This window comes from Nannospalax galili, unplaced genomic scaffold, assembly GCF_000622305.1.
Source record: "Nannospalax galili isolate Female #2095 unplaced genomic scaffold, S.galili_v1.0 scaffold735, whole genome shotgun sequence".
NCBI lineage: Eukaryota > Metazoa > Chordata > Mammalia > Rodentia > Spalacidae > Nannospalax > Nannospalax galili.
This window is the reverse complement of record NW_008337053.1, coordinates 3231606-3246525: the sequence shown is the minus strand read 5'-3', so window position 1 is coordinate 3246525 and position 14920 is coordinate 3231606.

The window sequence follows — 14920 nt, the reverse complement described above, 5'->3', positions numbered from 1 at the left end:
CTTTCAGAGGCACAGACCCTCTGTGGCAACATAAATTGGATACGGGGCTTCTTACCCATATCTACAGAAGAGCTTTCACCACTTTTTGACCTCTTGCAGGGTACTGATATGGTTTCCATTCCCTGCAAGATCTCTCTGGAAGCACAACGAGTTGTCACAACCATCAATTCTCACCTGTCCCAAGCATTTGTAAATAGGATACAGCCAAAGTTTCCCATCCAATCACTAGTTATTCCTATTAAAAATAGCCCCTTGGAAGCGCTCTGGCAGACCCATGGCCCCCTGATACGGGTCCATTCTTCATGGAGTCAACTTCATAATGTTATCCCAGCCATTGAGGCATAGGCTACGCTAGCCCTTGAACCTGTCCACACCTCCCACCTTCTATATAGCTGCAACCCAAAATCATTGATTCTCTCCCTTCCACTTCCCATGCTCCAGTCATTGTTCCCTTATAACCCTGGTTTCCAAACTCTCCTACTAGCCTATCAAGGAAAGTATGACAATCATCCTAAACATAAACTCCTTCAAGGAATAAGACAACTTACCCTGTCCTTTTTTCCTCAGGCATTTCCAAAATGTAGCCCTCTTCCTAAGGCTCCTCTAATCTTTACTGATTCCGGTAAGTACAAATTCAGCTATATAACTTATCAAGAAGGACAACTCTCCTCACATAAGGTTTTCCATTTTCAGGGATCTGTACAGCTCATAGAGTTCTCAGCCATGTTATAGGTCTTTCAGGATCTCCCTACAACTCCTTGTAATATTTTTTCTGACAGTGCTTATGTAGTTCAGACTCTACAACATCTAGCCTTTGCAGCTTTCCGACCTCGCCAGAGTCCCCTTGATTTGTTGCTCTCCTCATTACAACTATTACTCGAGCAGCTCTCTGCCCCTTGGTATATTCAACACTTGTGCTCTCATACCAATCTCCTGGGGCTTCTGGCAGAGGGCAATGCCACCATTGACAAACTGGTCCTGAGCACCACCCTAGATTCCACCATAATTCAGCAGGCCAGAGACTTGCACACCCATTTTCACCTTTGTCCCCAAGCTATACATAGGCTTCTACCCACTCTGCCAATTCAGAGGTGCAAACATTTGGTCCATGCCTGCTCCTTCTGTGCCTCTCTTCTGCCTCTGGGACCATTACAACCCACTGGAAAACTCTCCCTTGGGGCCTTGGCACCGACAAAATATGGCGAATGGATGTCACTCACTTTCCTCCCTTTGGCAAGCTTAAGTATATCCATCATTTTATTGATACCTACTCTAGTGCTCATTGTGCATTAGCTTGTTCTGGTGAGACAGCCTCTCATGCCATAAAAGTGGCAAAATATGCAATGATCCTTATGGGAGTTCCTTGGCAAATAAAAACAGATAATGGCCCTTGTTATGTTTCTGCTACCTTTGTCCATTTCTGCTCTGACTGGAATATAAAACATGTAACTGGCATCCCATACAATCCTCAGGGTCAGGGAATTATTGAACATTCCTACCAAACACTTATTAAACAAATACAAAAACTGAGAGGAAATAATGATAAGGATCCTCGCTATAAGGATCCTAATTTCATTATACAACAAGCATTATTTGTCCTAAATTTTCTTAAATTTGATTCCCATGGCCTCCCACCAGCAATAAAGCATTGGGGGGTGTTCACTCAGCCTACACTGGCCCCTATGGTGAGATCGAAGGACCCTCTCAAAGGCAAATAGAGAGGATAAAAATGATTATGATTGTTTGAGATGTTCTGTATGAAATATATAAAAGTTCAATAAAAAAGAAAAACAACAACAAAAGAATGATCACACAATGTGATGGCAACATGCAAGTTCAAGAAGGCAGATCTTCCTAAGACCTAAAAAGATTAGTGCTCACCAGGAAGTGGGGGAGGGAGAGCAGAGAAGAGGGAACTGCTGGAACACAGAACATATTCAGGGTAACAAAACTCTACTTTAAAAAAAATACTTTATTTTTATTTTTGCATGTGCGTATATTGCCTGCATGTATATAAATGCATCTGTGTCATGCAATGCTCCAGAAGTAGGTGTTGGATCCCTCGGAACTGAAGTCACCAGCAGTTGTTAGTCACCATGTGGGTGCTGGGACCCAAAGCCAGGTCAGAGGACCGGTCAGAGGCCAGTGCTCTTAACCACTGAGCCATCCTTCCAGCCCGAAACTAATGTACATTTGCACATAGAATGTACAGTACCAAAAGTGGTCCCTAATCAGACTGAATATTTTGGGTGATGATGATGTGTCGGTCTGTCACTCTGGGGTCAATTATAATTAGGGAGGACAGCACATGTGTGAGAACAGAGCATATGGGAACGCTTATCTTTTGTTCATTTTATGTGCCTAAAAATGTTCTTTTAAAAATTAGATGCATTTTAAAAATAAGAGGCCCTCATCCCTAGAAATCCCTCAGTTACAGGCAAAGACATTTGGTCACCTTACTCCCAAGCTAGAATAAGCTTTTTGCCTCTTCAGTAATCTGAGTGGCTACAGGGGAAAACTGGCTTGATTTCTAGAGTGTTAGCCAATGGCTGGACTATGGAATGCTAGACACACCTAAGTCTTTTTAAAAGCAGCACACAGCAAAAATCTGAAAGTGGATTTCTTAAATCCTGGGCTAAAATGAATTATACTGGCACCTCTGTCCTCATTTTGGAGCCTGCCTCCCATAAGAACACACCTCTCAAAATTATCCCATTTACATCTACACAAAAGGATTTATAGATTGTTTTAGAGCAAACATTCTCAAGCTGAGAAATAAAGGTGGGCTCAACTTGCAAAACATATGTTTTAAGACATTTAGAGAAATCACAATTCATCTAGTAAAAAAAGATTCCCATTAACCTGAGGGTCCCAGATGCTTGAGGGCTATACAGATATTAGTGTTTATATGTGAACATGATGGAAGGGAGTTAGAGAAAGACAAAACATTCTACAGGAATCCTTGGATGTGCAAAGACCGGTCCTGCGTAGGCAGGTAAGTACATACAAGGCCCTTCTCTGGCAGTGGTGCTCCTTCACACCTAATTTTCCCCGAAGCTGGTGCACCTTGTCAGACCACCAGAAAGCAGTGGGATAGCAAAGGGACCCAAGCATTGCTAAACCCCTTCCTGTGAGGAGGACATCCCCTAATTCTTTGTTTGGCCCTCACAGCATTATAACAGAGTATTCCAAGAAAATCTCAACTAAACCTGTGCCAGAAACACCTAACAACTAGGCCTGTAGTGGTAAGAGCAGCACTCCTACAAGTCCTTTGATTTCTAACCATCTGGGATCTGGTAAATGCAGGTTTGGATTTGGCCACTGGGTGAGAGGGAAGGGTGGTGTCCTGGGATTCTGCACATCTGATGAGCTCCGCATTAATGCGAATGCTACTCCTCCAAGGAGTAACCAGGACCAAAGTGCTTCACCCGAACTCCCTTTCCCAACTAACAGATCCTCCACCCAAAGGATTCCACGAAGCTCTCACATAGCTAAAGCTTTATTCCTTGAGGTTAAGAAATACTGTCTCATGGCTTTAGAAACCTTTCATATGCTGAGAACTCTCCAATCCACATTTCTAGTCTAACTGCCTCCCTCAGTTCCAAACCTATAAATCTTCACCTGATCTCTAACAGACACTTCAGAGAAGATGTCCACAACTGAGCCCCAGCTTTGCTCCCTACCAAAAGAGAATTAAGCAGCTTATCAGCCTAAGAGAAGCCTGTCCTATCATCAGCCTTCCCCACCCCATGGCAGGCAGTCCCATTCTTCAAACTTCTCACGTAAAAATCTCTGGGTGATACTTGACCGTTTGCAGATACCCCACTCAAGCACCTTGGCTTTTCAAAACTACTGTTGCTACTCCAGCCTAAGCCCTTCTCATCTCCAGGCTGGATGTATATACAAACCCATCCAATCTCTTTGATTCTGCCCTTGGTTGTATTTTCCAAAACTCATCATAATTTTTAATTTCTATAACCTATGAATGTGATTTTATTTGGGGAGGGTCTTTCCAGGTATAGTAATTAATTTATATTCTAAGATAAGATTTCTAGGGTTATGCAAGTAGGCTCTAAATCCAGGGGCAAATGTCTACATTATGAGAACCAAAAAGAGGGAGACCTGAGATGGGGGGGAAGGCCATGTGATGACACAGATAGTTTTGGAATTACAAACCCATAAGCCAAGGAAGTAGCTGGCAGAGGCGAAGAATGGATTCTTCCTAGAGCCCCTGCAGTGATGAACTTTATGTATCCATTCGTTTAGGTCATCACTGCTCAGACCTTATTCTGAGTCTGTGACAGTGATTTTACATAAGATGCACATTGGAATCAGTAAACTTAGCAAAACAGATTGCTGTCCCTAATAAGAACGGGCCTTGTCCTGTCAACTGAAGGCCTGAATAGACAGACCAACAGGCTGAGTAGGAGGGGGAATCCTTCTACCTGGCCACTACCTTTGGGCTCAAATGGAAACATTAGCTCTTTCCAGGTATTGAGCCTGCTAGCTTTCACACTGCCCATAGCTCACACCATCAGCTCTCCTGGTTCTCAAACCTTCATACATCAATTGGAGCTACATGCTGGCCCCTGAATCTCCATTCTGCCAATTGCAGACCTTGAGACTTCTCAGCCTCACTGTATCATGTGAGCTAGTTCCTTGTAATAATCTCTTTACAAGGACACTCATGCATATACCTCATTACACAATATTCATTACCTTTCTCTGAATAACCAAGACTAACATGGACTCAGAGGGAGTGCAGTCAAGCCAACACCTTGGTGCCCAACTTCCAGTCTCCCAAACTGTGAGAGAATCAATTCCTACTGCTTTAAACCACCCAACTTGAGATAATTTGTTGTGAGAGCCTCAGGAAGTAAGCATGCACCACTACAGCCGAACCTCAAGCAGAGCTGGAAGATTTTTGCAATTAAAACCCAGATCTGATACCTCCTGTATTTATAAGGGAGACTCCTGGCTCAGCGCCCTGTTTCTCTCAGAGCAAAAGCTCAAGTATGTACAAGAGCCCTGTACAGTCTGCCCTGCTTCTTTGCCATCACCTCTGCTATCTCTTCCTTCCATGTCCCCTCTGGCCCCCCCACTCCAGCCATAGCGTGGAAGCACAGTTCCCTTACCACACCAGGGACAATCTACCTCAGCTCCTGGATCATCTCCGGAGGTCTAGATGGCCTGTTCCTTCACATCCTTCTATTCTGATTCCACTTCCCCTTTCCAGTGAGCCCTATCCTGACCCTTTAAAAACTATAACCCTTAGCTCCTAAAGGCTCCTAGCCTGCTATGTTTTTTCTTTTTCCTCTGCACTTGTTATCTTCTGGGTTATATAATCTCCATGTTTGTCACGTTAAGTATTTGCTATTTCCACCAGAAGTCTGTCCGTACCCAGATGATAGGGCTTTATTCCTCTGCTCACTGCTACATCATAAATAGTGCTGGAATCACATTAGCTACTTAATTCACCTGAATTAATTATTAATTAATAATTAGTTTTCTAAGAGCACTAAATGTAGAATTCAGATTCAAACTCTAGGGTGCTCCAAGAGTACCCTAGATTTTCATTACAGTTTTCTCTTGAGATGACACCTTTGGATACCCTTGTAGGTGAAAGTGTTCTAAGGTGAGGCCCTCTTGGAACTGTTATTATAAACATACCTGGAGCTGGGATGGTGGTGCACACCTTTGATCCTAACACTCTGGAGGCAGAGACACGTAGATCTCTGTGAGTTCAAGGTCAGCCTGGTCTATGTAATGAGTTCCAGGCCAGCTGGGGCTACAAGGAGACCCTGTCTCAAAAACAGAAACAAAACTGGAGCTGGGGAGATGCCTCAGTGGTTAAATCACCGACCGCTCTTGCAGAGGACCCAGGTTCAAATCCCAGCACCCACATGGCGGCTACGAACCATCCTTAACTCCAGTTCCAGGGGAATCCAAAGCCCTCCTCTCACCTCTGCAGGCATTGCACAACACAGGTGCACTCTCATACATGCAGGCAATACACTCATATGCATAAAATAAAAATAATAACTAAAAAATATTTTTTTAAAAAAAGAGCAACAACATTAAAATACTTGCAGAAGGAATAAAGAAAATGGCCCTAGCAGGAGCTGAAAAGCAGAGGAAGATGTGTACACCAGAAGAGGGAGCCGTAGAAGAAGAATGGGTAAGACACAACTGATAATCATATTATGACCAATAATCTAAGTCAGGCCATAATGCAGTACAGTGAGTCAGATTTCCAAAACTGGAAAGGGGTCACAGGCTACCTGAAACCCAACACCTACTAATGTTTGAATCACATCTGTATCTATCCCACCAAGAACATAACTCACCTCTCACCTTCAATTAATACCCAAAATTTAACTTTTCTTCTTAGCATGACTAAAGGGACTATCACTTCTCTCACTACACTCATGAAGCTTCTGATAACAAGAGATTATTTGCTTCCCTGCCCCCGACCCCGCAATGTTGGCTCAGCATGTACTCACACTCAACTGTGACCAGAGCTGTGCTCTGCTTGTACACCCTGCCTTAACTCCCACAGCCTTTGCCTTGTTAGAATCCATCCTTGGCTCTATCCAGTCAAGAGCCCTTTGATCTCTGACTCTGTAATTCAGTTTATTTGTCATTCCTTCCATCTGTCACCTACAGATTGATGAGAGGATCCCTCTGCCTTCATCTCAGTCCTCCACATGAAACTTTAGGAGGACATGCTGACTCTCTTCCTCTCTGACTGGGCTTGATACCCAGAGTAGCATTCCATTGGCTGTTCTCTCTCTCTCTCCTTTGAATGATTCATCCTCAGGGGAAAAGCTCCAGGCAGGATAGGGCAGAACTGCATGGAACATGTTAGAGTTGAACTCTCTAGTGGAGAAAACAGAATGTATTAGATAAATTCTAGTGCTCTTGACTGACAAAGGCATGCCTGTGCTCACTCTTTTGGTAAACCCAATGGTGGTGATTTCACATGACTATCTCAGAGCAATGATCGGAGAAAATCAGACATGGATGGTGTCTTAGTTACTTTCCTCATTACTGTGACAAAATACCCCAAGAAAACCTACTTAAGGAAGGATGGAAGGGCTTATTTTCCACTCACAGTTTGAGGTACAGCCTGCCATGGCCAGGGAGTCACTGATACAGAAACCTGAAGCAGCTAGTTACATTGCATCCACAGCAAAGAAGAAGAGCACGTTGGAGGCCTGTGCTCAGCTCACTTTCTCCTTTTCACAGAGTCCACCCACAGTGAGTGCACCATCCCTCTAAATTATCCTAATCAGGATAATCCTACATAGGCATGCCCAGAGGCTCATGTCCCAGGTGATTCTAGATCTCACCAAGTTGACAATTGATATTAACCAGTCCGGATGATCTTTTCATCTCTACCACTAAGTCGATGAAATGGAAACTTAGTTCAGTTTCAAAGTTGGCTGTGCTTTTAGGAGATTGCAAATTTGTATTTTCCATCTTTTGAAAACTACTTTTCTTAATGTGTATGGGGGTTCAGGGTATGTGTGTGCTTATGTGTATGTGTGGATGCATGTGTGTATGCAGATGTGCATGTGCACATGTGCATGGAGGCTAGAAGTCATCTTCAGGCATTATTTCTCAGGATCTTTGGAGGTTTTCTTGAGATGGAGTCTCTCAACAGAACCTGAGGATCAACAATATGGGAGATTGGCTGGATGCCCAACAAGCTCCAGGGACTCATATGTCTCTACCTCCTGAGTATTGAGATTACAAGCATGTCACCACACCTGGCTTTTCACATGGGTGGCAAGTACTTTACCAACTATCTCCTCAGCTGACTAAGCTAGCTCTCCAGCCTTAAATTGTTTATCAATAGGAGAAAATGATCAACTTTTTAAAAAAAGATTTTCAGTATCATTTCTACTTAAGTCCTATGAGAAAAGTCACTCGAAAGTGATGCTGGTCTCTCCATGTCAGTATCAATCTCAGATCCTGTTGGGTTTCATGCTGCAGTAGAGACTCAAACTTTCAAAAGCAAAGACAGCAGGCCATTCAAATCTGACTTGGCTCTGGTTCAAAGCAGAACATTAGGGGTCCTCTCACTGAACTCCTAGGAAAGACTAAGGCTCTGATTTCCCAAATGACTTCTTGGCGTGCAGAAGCTGGTGCTTCATTCCACCATCCCCCCCTACTCCCTGTGTGGATGTGTAATTGTAGACCTATTGCTGTAGCCCTGAGCTAGGAAGCTTGACTCAGTAGACCAGAGCCAAGTAAGGCAGTGGCCTTAGCTTCTATTTGAATAGACAGGGACAGGTTCAGAGTGGAAGTGTGTGACTGTGAGTGAGCTTCCAGCCAATTATCCAAATAGAATTTGGCATTCATGAGTTTCATATTTGTCTGTTTAAGGATGCTCAGGCATAAATGGATCTTTAATTATGAGTCTAAATATAACCGCAACTCCTTACACACAAATCCCACCTTTTGCCTAATATGTTTATTTGTTCCTACTAAAATTAGTTACTTCTAGTTTCAGAGAAAAGTCTAGAGTGAAAGAGCAAAGAACTGCTGGTATGCAAAGGGAAAACCCCTCCTCAACAAGGAAGCCCTCTCTCCTTTCTGGGAGTCTCCTCCTTTCTAAGAAGAGTGGGATGTTAGGGACCACAGCTGCTGAATTATGGCCTGCCCAGTTGCTATTTGTGAGTCAGTGTTTTTCAGGCTGAGCAGCTTTGTCTTAAAAGACGATTTTGACTAAATGCAGAAGGCTCTCTTCTGTGGCCCTGTACTGCATAGAACATGGATAGCTGGGCCTGAGCTGGGTGTCTCTGGGCAAAGGCAAGACCATCAGGGTCACTGTCACTAAACCCTGGGACTAGCTCCAAGGCAGCCTTAACAGTTCTCTTGATATCATAAACTTGTCTATTTCCATCAGTGTTGACATGTACAGCTACTCCAGCTCCATGTTTGTATGTAGAGTGGATCCTGGACTAGTTGGGAGGCAGCAGAGGAATACAGGGGTGGGAGCTATTTAACCAGAGGAATCTGTGGGGATACCCATTAGGTTTGCTGTCATGAGTTTCTGACCATATGGCAGGGCTCTCCTTCCCCTTCTTCCACTCTGAACACACCTCGGCTTCCAACTACAGGTGTCTACATCCTCCACCTCAACCTTTGAACCCTCTCTTTATAACTTCTGCTTCCTTTTTTAGCCCTTCTTTTTTGGATCAGCTTAGATCACTCAAGAGAATCAGACAAGGAAAGATTCGATTTATTTCCCTGATCTCCAAACCTGAGACTTGCTTGTCCCTAGACTCGAAAGCCCTAAAAGCTTGTGTGCCATCCTAACAGCCCCACGCTGCAGCAGAGGCAATTTGCGTTTCAAAAGTAACAGAGAGTAAATTGCAGAGGAAATATTATATGCAAATTAACCAAGCTTAACATTTTGATAGAGGGCTTTGTAAAAAAAAAAAAAAAAAAATGAACCAAGCAATTCAATACTCCATTGCAAGTTTAACACAAAAGAAATTTTCAAAAGCCTGAATTCTTATGGTATGTGACAGCGAGCAACCTTTCATCTTATATATGACGGCAAGAGACATGAACCATCCATAAGACAGAACACTTTGGGAGCCAAAGTGCATAAAGCTATTAGTTCAAAACATTTTCTGAGCTTATGGATTAAGTTATTCTGATAAGTTAAACAGTTCTCCCTGGGGCTGAAGAGAGGACTCGGAGGTTAAGAGCACTGGTTGCTCTTTCAGAGGACAAGCATTTGGCTCCCAGTACCCACATCCTAGCTAACCACCATCTGTAACTCCATTTAGAGTGGATCTGATACCATCTTCTTGCCTCCTCCGGCATTGCACATGTGTGTACTTACATAAACACAGGCAAAACACTCACACACATAAAATACTAGAAACCATAGGCTAGCAAAGTAAAAGATCAATGTCAGGAACAGACTCCCACTTTTGAAGCTGTTGACCAGGGAGCCCCATAAGGCCTCAAGCAATATTGGCCATTGGCCTTTCCCTTGTCTATCCAAGAGAATTTGATGGTAAGACATTGTTGCTGAAGACACTACGTACGTGAACTATAGAATAACCAAGGAGAAATCAAGCTGGTACTGACTTCAGAGCTTCATCTCCACTGGCTAACTTTCATAGTGCTGGAAGGTGTTATGCATGCTACCAGAAAAGAAAATTTTCAACCTTACCCAGCTATGAATCTTGCAAGCTACAACAACAACTAGCCCGGCAAGATCCACCTACCTGTGCAATAGTGGCATGAATGTTGTTGGAGTAATCAACCACTTTCTAATTGGATTTAAGGCCCACTTCATAAGATGGAATCCACATCTGACATTGGTATCAGGCCTAGGAACCTATGGCTAGACAAGTCACAGACTACAGGTGCAAGCTTAATACTACTATTCTGCTAAATAGATACAGTATTAAACTAATGACTGCATTGGTATACCCATAGATCAATCCATCACTGACCTCTTACCAGAGAAGCTGCCTTATGCAACAGATGGCGATTAACACAGAGGCACACAACTGGCCAGCACGAAAATAAGAGGCTGGATAGTGCTTATATCTGAATAGGACATCTGTATCAAAATCTGCTTCCCAGGGCACAGGGATCATTGTAAAAGAGGGGATGGAAAGACTGTAAGAGCCAGAAAGGGTGAATGACCACAACAAAACAGCCTTCCAGGCAGCTGGTCAGTTACTCATATGAACTCACAGTAATGGTGACAGTTTTCACATATCCCATATAAACTCAAGCCAGACAAAATCCCAGCATGGAGGTGGGGAGGTGGGTAAGAAACCCCAACGCCACCTGAGGAACTATTAGCAACTGATGGCTGCTGAGAGGGAGAAAGTATGTCTTGTTTAACAGTAAGACCCTTGGTAGGTTAACCAGGCACCAGTTGGATGACCCACATCAAAGGTCAATTGGGGATACAAGTTTGACTCTATAGGCCTTATAAATAAATAAATAAATAAATAAATAAATAAATAAATAAATAATAAAGTAGACTACATGAAATTGGGTAAGGGTAGTAGGGGGTGCAGATTGGGGAGGAGATTTAAATACAATCAAAATTTGTTATATGAAATTTGCAAAAATTCCATTAAAATTTGAAAATTTAAACAGTTCTCACCCTTCTGTTGCATAGACCCCATCACTAAGCCAAACCATACTTGCTACATTAGTGTGTGAATTTGCAGTCTATTATCACATGAGAGGAAAAGGGAGAAGCCAAAAGGCCTGTTGAGCATGGACCACAGGCCAGGTCTATGCTAGGTGATTATACTTATCACCGTTAAGAAGGCATGTTTCGAGTCCCCTTGAGAGGAAATGATAACGGGCTGGTCTTCCTGGAGAAGTACACTTCCATTTGGGTAGAAATGACTGAAAAGTGTGTAGTTAAGACACTCTCTTAAAACTGAAAAAGGTTGGTTAAAAATAAAAGTATCCTTCCTGATCCCAAATTCAGACTTCCCAGGAGCCCCAAGTCCACATCCCCACAATTCTCAACTGAAGCAGTTTAAAGGAAGGAGCATCATAGGAAAAATATCTGCATCTCCACTCCACCCAAGGCGATGTGGTTCCTAAGAGAGGGGTTCCAACCCCAGTAGGCCTTAAGATAACTACAGGGGTTGAGTGCCTGCATTCATATCAGGCTTTTCCTGGAGATAGAATACATGCTTTGCACATTAACGTACCATTTCTCAAAACACATATAAGTACTATGGTGATTGATACAGTGCAAATTCTCTGTAACTGAATTTGTAAGAATTTGGGGTCGTTATTTATTCTCTATCAATATTTTATATTCTCTAACATGTGGGAGTCCACAGTTACTTTCACATTTAAAAAGCTTATCATAATAAACTTAGAAAACAGTGACACTGAAAGGGCTAACATAGTTGTCACTCTGCTCACACAATCAAAAGTTGAAAAATGCTGCAGGTGGACACTACAGATGCACTCACACTTGTTTGAAAAGGGATGTTATGTGGATGAGGTAGGGCATGCTTATAATCACAGCACTCAGATGCTGAGCAGGAAGATGGATGGTTCAAGGCCATCACAGGTCACAGAGTGAGACCTGGTCTCAAAACAACAAATAAAAGAGAACTTTTGTGCTAGTTTATTACTCATTTTCCTAGAATCAAAAGTTGCAAATGGGGCTGGAGAGATGGCTCATCTCTTAAGAGCACTAGTTGCTCTTGCCGAGGACCCAGGCTCGATTCCCAGCACCCAAAGGAGGCTACAACCACCTGTAACTCCAGTTCCAGGGGCTCTGATGCCCTTTTCTGACCTCCACAGGCATTGCATGACATGGGTGCACCTACCTACATGCAGGCAATACATGCATACACCTGAAATAAAAATAATAAATATTTTTTAAGTTGCCAATTAGGAAGTTGGGACACCATAAGGGAAACACTCAATTGACTTGACCTTCTACGTTCTTTTTAGATAGGGTCTCACTCCATAGCCACGGCTGGCCTACAATTCACTATGTAGACCAGGCTGGCCTTGAACTCAGATCTGCCTGCCTCTGCTTCCTGAGTACTGGGATTAAAGGCATGTACCACCACACCCAGCTATCCTTCTACCTTTTTACAACTCCTGTATATCTTCATAAAACTAGAAGCCAGGGAGTGTGAATAACAAAAGGGGATGAGAAAAGGGGTCGTGGCAAATATGGCCAAAGTATGTGGTATACCTATACAAAAATCTCTTCAGCAAACCTACCATTATGTAGAATGAATATACATCAATAAAAATTATAATAGTTGGACATCTATAACAATATATTTTTTAAGAGCGAGTTTTACTAAAGTATAATTGGCATAAAATGCATTATCCATTGATAAACTGTGACATCTATGTACACCTGTGAGAACATAATCAAGATAGCACATACATTCATTACCCAGTAGGAGGTGGGGTCTACATGTTCTTTCTCAGCCTTGTAAGTGCCCTCCTCACTTGCCTCCTCTCTCTTAATTCAAACAGTGCCACCGCAGACCATACCAATACATGCCAACATCCACGCCCAAAGTGCTCTCTCCTGATGTTCCAATTTTACAGAGTCATCTTGCTTTTCATGCCCAAGTGGGTGGCATCTCTTTACCCCTGGGCCACGCACGTGTGGCATGGGCACAGAGCATCTCGCACCACTTTCATGGTTCATGCATTCCTTCGCGAAACAAATTTCAGCTTTTATCCTCAGTCCTTCTTAACACAAAATTTAGGAACTGAGCTAGTAATAGATACTAGGGTAACCCCATACACCACCATCTGTATCTGCTCCTCCTGAGACAGATGAGGAGGACCCAGCTTTCTCTCTGGGACATTGGGCAGGTGTTAAACATTATCAAAGGGTTGTTAAAATCATCTAGGGATTGGTGAGCACCCTTCTCACATTCATTTTACCTTAAACAGTAAGGATGTTGGTAGGATAGGACAATTTGATTCCCTAACTGGCAATCGTTGAACTCTATTTGCTATTCCAATTGCCCTAAGCAAAAGTACTATAGGTCAAGCTACCAACCAAACTGCCCTCACTCCAACACCAGTCATTTTGAAGACTCCATGGACACCCTGGGTAAGGTACACCCCAATTGCATATCTGCTTGCTCTGGCTCCCAAGGCTGATTCACTAACCATGACTTCTTCAGTCCTCTCCCATAGGATTTTCCCTGCAACCCTTTATGTCCAGACCAGAGAGGGAGCACTTCTGGTAGCAGCCTAGCTACTGCTATGACTGGTACAAAAGAGGCAATGCTGATTTCTATAAATGCAAACCATTCGCACAAGGGTTTGCTATGCTTGGTGCAAGTACCTCTTTTCTGGTTTTTTAAACTAGTTGTTTAGCTCGATCGGCAAGCTGGCTGAGAAGCGCCCTCCTGTGCTGCTGCCTTCCCAAGTACTGCGTGGGGCCTGGTATGAGGCCTGTCTTGATTGGGGTTTTCTTGCATACTTTTAATAGAGTGGACTGAGCTGAGAGCACAAGGAAAGCGGCAGGTGCATAGATAATGGAGCAGTTGGTGTGTGTGATGCTTAATTACTCTTGTCAGCCTGAGTAGAGGAAGCAACATCTAGGACATTAATGAAGCACACCTTTGGGTGTGTCTGTGCATGTTTCCATAGACAGGGAGAGAAGACCCATCCTAGTGGCACCCTACGCGCTGGGGTCCAGGACTGAATAAAAGGGGAGAAAGTGAGCTGAGTACCAGCCCATTCTTCCTCCTCAGCTTCCTGCTGTGCCATGAAGCAAGCTGCTCTCTGCACTATGCTTTCCTCAACTGGAAGGAACACGTTCCTCTGAACCGTGAGCCAAAACCACCTCTTCCACCCTCAAGTAGTTTGTCAGGCAGTTGGTCCCAGAGATGAGGAAAGTAATTACTGAGGAAGGCAACGCCACAAACGCAGTGAAGCAGAAGCTCAAGGGAGAGCGGCTCAGCCTTGAATTCGGCGGCGGCACAGCCAGGGATCTGCTCTGCCTTGACAGCTGCAGCTGCAGCTATGCGGGAATCATCTCAGAGCATCACCAGACAGGCATGGTGACAGCTGCAACATGCCAGCGGTGTTGACAACGACAGCAGCAAAGGGGAGCCGATTGGCTAGATCGTCTGGTCACCAGAAATCAGCCCAAATCCACAAATCCTCCTATGTCATAGCTCAGGTAAATCCACAAATTCTCAGAAGTTATAGCTCAGGCAAAAGAACTAAAAGTTTCAAAGTGAGCGCATCTCCAAGACTTACACATCCCGCTAGATTTCTACTCTGATGTTCCACTTCTCATCAGGTGCAATGTGAGTAAAATGAGTCCTCTCCACCATCTGATTTCCTCCCATTGCCAACATGCCCCTTCCTATTGATCCTGTCAACTGAACTCCTTGCTGCCAAGCTT